This window comes from Mastigoproctus giganteus, chromosome 13 (genome assembly GCF_048544385.1).
Source record: "Mastigoproctus giganteus isolate SK-2022 chromosome 13, ASM4854438v1, whole genome shotgun sequence".
NCBI classification, from domain to species: Eukaryota; Metazoa; Arthropoda; class Arachnida; order Uropygi; family Thelyphonidae; genus Mastigoproctus; species Mastigoproctus giganteus.
Window position 1 is genome coordinate 18,571,221 of NC_143587.1, and position 9,812 is coordinate 18,581,032.

A 9,812-nucleotide genomic window follows, 5' to 3' on the forward strand; every position below is an offset into this window, starting at 1 on the left:
AATCATGAATTGTTTGTTTGCTAATTAAAAAATCATGAAGAACTGTTTGCTAATGCTCCCGAACTGTAACCTCCTGCATAGATTAACTTATTTGAATAATAAATAGTTAATGTACGTAGTTCGTAACATTTCAGGGATGTTAAGAAATAGTTCATGTATACTAGGTGTGGCAATAAAGTTCCTGGGCTGGTGTGTTGCGGTCATGATTAGTGAGTTTGAAAATGAACGAAAGTGGTACGCTGTAGCTCCAACTTCCTCCAACAGATGGTGGTAAAAATATTGTCCAAGAGGCTGACAGGTTGCCAGTAACAACCAATTTCATTAGTAGCGTTAATGTTCCCTGTCACAATTTTGCAAGGGAGCAGCCAACTAATATCAAATTTTGCTTTTAACTGGAAAAATCTGCAACAAAAACGTATGAAATATTAAAACCTGTTTATGGTGATTCGCCTATGTCTTCGTATGTATGAAAATAGTAATCGCTCGACAAAGCTTTATAAAAGAGTCAATATCGTAAAACTTTGAAATTACATCTACTTGGAATCGAATTATTACATGCAGACGGACAAACCGACATTCTGAAGAGAAGTTGCTTTATGCATACGTGCTAACGCACCTTAGAAGATTGCATCTGAGGAATACTAAATAATTATTCAAAATTTTATTATGGAACCGAGATCATGCCACGGCATCACGCAACCCATTATATCAAGAATTTAACATGATAAATCAGCAAACATCGGAATATGATTATAAATTCCAGAACATGCAAATTGGTGTCTCTTTTGGGAAGGTAGGAAGGCTACTCCAACAGCAACTTTCATGTTGAATCTAGCGCCAAACACAGCTAGTTTATAAGAACATTTATTTCTTATAATTGTGAAACTTGTTTTCCTGTACCAGTAAGAATCTCCTTCTCAAAAATAGGCCTTTAAAAACAAAAAAAAAAATAAAATAAAAACAAAATACATCGGTTGTGGTATTGAATAGGGTGTTTATCAGGAAACGTCAGCTCTCTTGGGTAGCACAGTTGGTAGGGTCGCTGTCCTCCCCACACCGGATGGAAAAGAACCAGAGTTGGAATTCCGTCGATGACGTGAGGAATTTTTATGGGCCTTTTTCGCAACGTGGCTGAGTTAGTTGGTCCCAGCCGAAAGTAGTCGGATGTTTTCCTCCGGAAACTCGGGTTTTTCGCCCAGCAAACAGTAAATCGACATCAGAACATACGCAATTTACAGATAGTACAGTATATACAGAGCAATGCGGCCCGAGTTGCTGATGCTCCTAAAATCCTATTACAAGAACAGCGAATGTCGTTTCCTATGTTGCTGTTGTAGTAGTAAAGTTTTAGGAGCATCAGCGACTAAGGCCATATTGCTCCGGATATACTGTCTGTAAATTGCGTGTTCTGAGGTTGATTTTCTGGTTTCTGGATGAAAAACCTGAATTTCTGGATGAAAAAAACCGTGCTATTGCGCCTAAGACATTCTAACTAGTTGAACTAAAGTCAGTAGCAGAAGAAAGGGACTCAGGAGTTACGATACGATCAGACATTACGTTCTCCGAGCATTGTAGACAGGTTACAAGGAAGGCTCATGGTTCCTATCGATGATTTATCGAACATAACCCCCAGGGGCTCACATCTGGTGAGTATGGGCTTGGTACACACCCAGGGCCCTGAGCTGGATATCATCATACTTCTCTTCTTGGTGATTTTCTCTCTCTCTCTCTCTCTCTCTCTCTCTCTCTCTGGGTAACTTGGAATTTTTTTTTTTTTTTTTTTTTTTTTTAGCTGGTGCAACATAACCCTATATGGCTTATGTTGCACTAGCTAAAATATTCCTTGCACTATATGGCTAGTAATAATAATAATAGTAGTAATAATAATAATAGTAGATATAAGGACGCCATAATTCCATTATATAAGGCTATTGTTAGACCACTCTTGGAATGCTGTGTTCAAGTCATTATCAGTAATTCAGTCTTGTGACTAGTCAGTTTCTCTGATGAGCAACTGTCTTTATTTTTGTCTCTCCTGTGCCGTTTGTTTTAGTTCCTCAATTTCAAAGTCCTGCTTCATCCAGCAACGTCCCAATGAAGGTATTTTTTGGTCTTCCGCTAGGTTATTTTCCCTCCACAGTCCCCTCCATGACATCCAGAAGCAAATCACCATGTCGAATCACGTGGCCCACCCATCTGAGTGTAATTGATCTTATTCTACCTAGAATTTTCCTTTGTTCTTGGACACGCGTTAATTCTTCCACATTTGGCTCTTTTTCAGTCCATTTAATTTTGTCCATCCTGCGCCAGCACCACATCTCAAAGGCCTCAAGCCTCTTTTTGTTTCTCTTTGTAAAAATCCATATCTCTGCTGCATATAGTGCCATTGACCAGATATGTCATTATTTTCTTCCTAATTTCCTCTGACATCTGTTTACGTAATCAACAAGAGTTTATTCTTGAAACGTTTTGTCATTGCAATTCTGATTCCAATTTTATTACCCCTTGTGTTCAAGTGTGGCACTTAAAAGACATCGAGCTTCTTGAAAGGGTCCAAAGACGGGTAAATCGCCTGATGAGATCGCAAAATCGCGTCTTTATGAGGAAAGACTTCGACTATGTGGGTTTGCATAGCTTGGAAACTAGGCATCTCAGAGGAGACTTGATTGAGGTGTTTAAGGCTCTGAGAGGCAAGATTAAAATGAATGAGGACGAAACTTTCACGGTTATAAATGATTCTAAAACTGGGGCCATAAATTCAAGTTACGCAGGGGATGTTTAGACTGGATTGCAGGAAGTTTAATTTTAGCCAGCGAGTTATAAATTACTGAAATAAGTTACCTACATGGGTGGTAGAGACTGACAGTTTGGGGAAATTCGTAGGTAAACTGGATAATTACCTACGAGAGGGGAGACACGCATAGGCTGTCCGTTTTCTTTTCTTTTTATTAATTATTTTTATTTTACTTTTTTTTGGCTGGTGCAGCGTAAGCTTAGGCTCACTTGCAGCATATGGCCATTATTAATATTAACTTAGCCGCTTTGTGAAAAAGGGCCATAAAAATTCCTCACGTCAACGAGGGGACTCGAACTCGGGTCTTTTCTACCAAGTGTGGGGAGGACTGCGATTCTACCAATTGTAAACACAAAATTACTGAAATAAAGTTCGGTTTGAGCATAATAAATAATTTATCAGTCATAAATTATATGAAAATATGAGACTTTTTCTAAAATTAATTCTAGCACTTCATTCGATATATTGAAAAGAGATTAACTGGACCGTCTTAGAGGGCGTCTGGTTGACTTGCAAGGCTGCAACAAATCCTGTTTTGTGGCTGGGTAATAGCTGTGTGTGCCGAGTCGATAATTTGCACTCACATCCTTCCCGGAACAGATGTTAGAGAAACGGCCGGTTTCTTTAGTAAGAAATATGACGTTCTCATCGTCTTGGCTGCTTCCTAGAATAGATTAAGAGGTAAATTGTTGCTTAGAAAGAAAATTTAACTCAAATTGTTCTTTGCGTGAGCAGTTGAGTTTACAGTTACTCGAAGGAAAGCCAGATGAGAAAAACGGATTGCGTGACTCGTTTGAATATGCTTTTAATTTCTCTTCAGGTAAAGTTTACAGATTTAAAAGCTTTAAGTTAGTAAAAGTTATTTCGAATTAAGGCTGAAACGAAGTGCTGTTTTTTGTTATTTAATTTTTAGAAAAGCGAAGCTTGTGATTGATACGTGTTCCAGAAAGTTCTGAGAACGGAGTATAAAAGACATACACTCCTGCCTAAAAGTTTGGAATCACAGAGTATGACAAGTTTTTATTATTATTTTTTAAAATTAGCTATGAATATAAGGTAATATAATATATAAAAACATTACAAAGTATTTAAAATTTACCACAAATGTTTAAATGATTTATATTAACAACTATAGTGATTTTCATCAAAATATCCTGTACCAGATTTTATCATTGCCTTACATAGATGTGGCATTCTGGCAATTTACCTTATAATAGTGTCTTGACTAACATTATTCCAAGCTATCTGCAACATTTCCCATAAATTTTGTGAAGATGGGCAAGCAGACTTCACGGAATTGACGGTCTTGATGATACCATAAAAGCTTATTGGGTTTAAGTTAGACGATTAAGGGTGGCTACACCATTATTTGCCATACCCCTCTTGTTGTTTAGTTGTTAGTCTCTGTACAGCTTAGAGCTGTGCTGTAGGTCTTATCTTGTAATATAAAATTTTTCCACAAAGTCGAAGTCCAGAGGATATTGCATTATGTTCAAAAATATTTTTATAGCCTTAATTTCTTAAATTCTGACGATGTAACCCATTTCAGAAAAACAGAAGCAACCTGAGATTATGATGGAACCAGCACTGTGCTTGACTGTAGGCGCTACATGTTTTTTTTTTCTTCAGTTTATCGTCTCGCATAAACTCTACGCTTGAATCCAAAAATTAAATTTTCATTCATCCGTCTACTGTAAGTTTTTGCACTCTTCAATTATCCAATCTGGTGGTTCTTAGCCCAAGCCAACCGTTTCTTTCGATTTTGCGATTTTATTAAGGGTTTCGGTCCGCTGCACTACCATGAAGTTCTGCTTGTTTAAGACGAAGTTTTACAGTAGATGTAGATATGGGAGTTTTCTCTGTTCCTATTGAACTCAGCTCGGATTTCAAGTTGTCGATTGAGTTTAGAAATCAGTGTTATGGTCTGTCTTATCTTGTGCTTCTGCTGTTACGCTCAGTCATCCTTATCGTGCGTGGTTTGTCCTTTAAAACTGCCAGTCTCCTTGAATTTTTTGTTGAGTGGTAGTTTGTACGTACTACTTTGAATGAAACACCTAGTTTTTTGCCAATACTTCTCATGGAATAACCTTGTTTATACAGAGTTTTAATAGCACTTCTTTTTTTCAACACTCAGTTCCTTATTTCTTTTCATGTTTATCACGAAACAAAAAAATTACGCCAAACTTCCTGAATGACGGGTGTTCGATTTTATAAGTTACAACACTTACTCCTTAATTTATATTATTGTAAAACAATTGGAGAATCATCTACAATCTTCTATAACGTTAAAACAACACTCCCACTTTCTAGAATATTGTAGAACCATCCACAATGTTCTCCTACCTTCAAGAATCTTGCATAATGTTCTAACGAATTCAGCAGTCTTCTACACCTTTCTGGGTAGTTTAGATTTCTTTAAAATTTTATTTCAAATTTTTTGATTTCTATACGTAATAAAAATTGGTAAAAAAGTTTGGTCCTGTTTTAATGGAACCTCCGTAGCCAGGTGGGAAGGAGCAGCAGTGCGTAGCACACGCTTCTGGATTAGACCGGGGTTCGAGCCCGTCACCACCAAATACGGAGGATGCGGAAAGGTCAGGGAATGACCACCGCATATCCCGGAGCAATATGGCCTTAGTTGCTAATGCTCCTAAAAACCAAAACAACAACAATAACAACCTGTTTTAATACAAACTTTGAAAATTAAATTAATAAAAATGAAACGTGATTCCAAACCTTGTGCAGGCACAAAATTCTGTGCTTTTTTATTTTTCAATGTGTTCACCCGGAAGTTCAATACACGTATTGTATTTAATCTGCAAATTTTAATCCTTGGATCTACAACTGCTTTTACCTCTTCATCTTTAAAATGAGTTGTACGAAGATGAGCCTTGATATTTCTGAACAAATAATATTCACTTGGGACCAGATTTGGTGTGTACTGGCAGCGGATTAATTGTTCAAATCCACATTCATGAATTTTAGCTAGTGGAAACGTGCTTTGTGTACGGGTCGATTGTCATTGAAAAGCAAAACCCCATGACCTAGCTTTCCTCATCTTTCTTTGCAGAGTTGCGTGTGAAATGTTAAGTACTTTGGCACAATTTTTCTCGTGTTATTGCGGCTTTAGGTGCAAGGAAGTCAGTTAACATCCTTTTGTGTCCCAGAAAGTTTGAGACTAGTGGTTGGATCCCTTGTGCTGCCACTGCATTATTCTAATTTGGATTTAGCATCATAAAAATTAAGTTCTCTTTTGATGGCTCCACATCTCTTTGTCACGAATGAAAAGATTTCTGAGAACCCAACTTGGACAAACTTTCGACATTCTCAAATGCTCATGTGTTGTTAAAGTGCTTCCATGGGAAATGTTAAGTGCTTTTCCAGTTCACAACCTTTAATTCTTCTGTTATCAAAAATTTTTTGTTCAACGATGGCATTTGTTTCTGATTTTATTACTTCAGATGGCCGACTGTACCATGGAGCATCCTCAGCTGAGGCCATTCCTCTTTTGAACTCTGCCGGCCATCTCACAACAGTAGCACGAGACGGGTGATACTCCCCCCCCCCCCCAAACACTGCAGTCTTTCTTTCATAGATATCTTTAGTATTTCTGCAGTCTTTGATTAGAAAAAAGAACTTGATTATTCTTCTTCCTCCTACCAACATAAATTTTAGAAATTGCGCAAGAAATACCATAATTGTAGATAAAGCACCAGATATTTTGTTCGTTTCCGTGCGCTTATTGGAGGAATGGATGAACAATATAGCGGATGCGCAGAAACGAAATTTCCCATAAAAGTAGTTATTTTTGCTCGGTTTTTATTTTCAGTTAAATTTTTTGCTAACGCGCCCAAAATGTAACGCAGTTGCGTATCTATGAAACAGATTCAGTTACATTATTTCTTTAAAATATCAATTATTCGTTATAATTTTTAAAAATCATTTCAAAGGAAGGGGGTGAAAGCAATATTTTGCTCGAGTACCTGTCAGATTTACTTATTAATTTTTCCCCCCTAAGTTACAGAATTTCAGTGTTCAGATCTATTTAGTTAAGATAAATATTATTTTACAGGTAGCCGCATTTCGCGAATGCCAGATGAAACCTAATTTTCTCATTGTATGCTTCAATGAGCAAACTAGGTTTGCTACTAAGTATATTAATACGATATTGTGGGAGGCCCTTCACCACGAGTTGCCTCAGTATTGCGCTACTGTAAATAAAAAGCACTGCTCCAGTGGAGAAGTATATTGCTACTTATTTAAAGTTTTGATGATACAATGATAAAGAAATGATGCAAGATAAGTTATATAAACAGCAACAAACTTCTTTAACTCTTACTTCGCATTTCTTAAAAACTATCAATAACGTAATTCAGAAATTTCTCTCAGTCGACTTATATACGCAGTGCTCGATCCTAAAGTTCAGTAACATAAAATTGGTTTGCCAACATAAATTCAAATTAAACTTCGAATTTTTGAAAATTGTTTTTTGCTTATCACAATTCGAGCGAGATCCTTATAAAAGGACAAGGGTCGCGCTTGAATGACAGCTTTGGAGGAGGAAGTCAAAGGTGAGGGTCACTAAAAACATACAGAACAGACTTTTCAATAAATATACCATTATCAGTGCATATTGCTTTTAATCTCTAGCTACTGGCACATGCATGTGATTTATGCATTTTGCCTTGAACAGTTATAGTATTTTAATAGCCAAATACCCAAGCCCGATCCCTTCTGTTTATGTTTTATCGATTGACATAAAATTTTCTTTTTATATAAATGTCGTAATTATGCATGATTTATTACCTATTTTTATTTGTTCGATTAAGCAGCTAGATTTGTTAGCAGGCACCTTAGCGTGTATATAAATAAATCAAATGAGAGATTTGGAAGTGTGCATTGATGGAGTCTGTTGATTATCGAACTCGTTATCTTAAAGTTAAAAACGACCATTTGGGTAATCGTCGACGTTATTGCTGAAATGGGACTTCGTTGGGACATCTTGTAGTTCACACATCACATGCCCGTATGTAATAAATACAGTACATCCCGGATGCTCGAAATCAATATTTGACCGTCTCTCTCTCATAGCTCTCTCTGTTTTGCATGTAGTGGTGTTTAGTAAAGCATTAGACCATGAAAAGGAATCAACTGGGAATAGATTAATATTATTGGCTTCTTCCAAGCTCACTGTAAGCGGAAAGTTGGTATTTGCGTATTTCCTCCATAAATAAATACTGTACCTAGAGGGCAGTGCTGTCGTTCAAGTAAGATAGTCTTCGTTTTGAAAACGGATAAATTATATATTACTGTAAACATACGCTCGATTTATTTATTTTTTATTTCAAAATTCTTATGTTCGTGTCTGCTATGAAATCTTCAGTTATAAGAATATAATTTCCTTGTACACAACGTAAAAAAATCAATGTTTCAAAGTATTTTCCCCAAGGTCATTATTTTCTTAAAGTTTTCCTCTGCAACAGCAATATTTTAAAAATATTGCTGTTGATCATACTTAACTTCCATAAGAAAGAACGAATTTTATGTTTGTTTTTTTTCCTTCCATAGTTAACTGAAGTATCTTTCTTGCTTTGAAAGAATGTACAATTTTAAATACACTGGTGTGCAAAACTTAAGGACCAGCGCTATTTCTAAAGGTTACAACCACAAAATCAAACTAAACAGCCTGTGGCGATTTGCATAACTGTGGCCTTTCAGTAGAAAGCTGGTACACATTCAAAAATTTGAATCCTGATGAGAGGGCTCACGTAAACAGATAAAAGCAGCAGTTATGTGCAAATTACCGAATGGTAAACACGATTGTTACAGACGTTCGATTGGTTTCATCCAGTCCTACAGACAACGAAATGGCCAGTAGACAACGTCTGGATGACTTTACCCATGTGGACATGTGTTTTTGTAATGGGCGGCTCCTAGAACGTTAGTTCAACTCCGCCTCGTATCTCTGTGAAGAACAGTATCACTACAAATGGGCCAGATATGTGTGTGACGTCGGTTTGTGTGTATTATGTGTGTGTTCTGTTGTTCTGTTCTGGCCACTTGGCTACCCAGAAGCATCAGTCACCTGGACAGATGATTCTGGGTACTCGTCCACACCACGGGAAGGTGGGCCAGTCTCAGCTAATCACGTACTGTCTCAATACGAGACTCTGATCCACCTGATGTTGCCAAAAGGTGGGCCAGATTCCTCTAGGGGCCCACTCCAGAGGAGAGAAAAAAAAAAGAAAAAAAAAACCATATATATTTATTTAGATTTTCCCGTGGTGTAAAAGAAAAAAAAAAAAAAAATAATAATAATAAAATAATATCACTGTAGAACGCAAAAAAAAAAAAAAAAGTGACAGCAACCCTGAAAACGCAAAAAAAAAAAAAAAAAAACCAACCATGTGACTGATTGTAGAACGCGAAGAGAAAGGAAAAAAAAATAATAATAAAAATAAATAAATAAAATAATTAAAGAAATAAAATAAATAAAATGACTTTACCCAGGGTCGAATAATTGGAAAGCTCGAGGAAGGTAGAAGTGCGAGGAGTGTGGCTGGGATTCACGAAAAACAACGCCCAATGATAACCGCAATATACTCCTACAGGTCGAAGGACCGACACCAGACAACGGGATCAATTGCAAACTAGCTGCACAGGGCGCAGGATATCGCGGTTTACTATTGGCCAGGCGATCCACAAAGGTGGACTGTTTGACCGACGGCCAGTACGCTGTATCCCTTTGCCACCTGCCCATCGGAGACGCCGTTTACAGTGGTGCATCGAACACAAGCACTCGACAGCATAGCAATGTGGGAAGGAACCCTTTACTGATGACAGTAGATTCAGTCTCAGCAGCGATTCTGGACGTCAGCTGATCTGGCGAGAGGTTGGCACACGGTATCATCCGCAAACATCACTGAAAGGGATCGATATGGCGGTCGAGGTATTCTCGTCTGGGGAGGCGTTATCTTGGATGGACGTACACAACTCCAGATACTGGAAGGCGGTACTG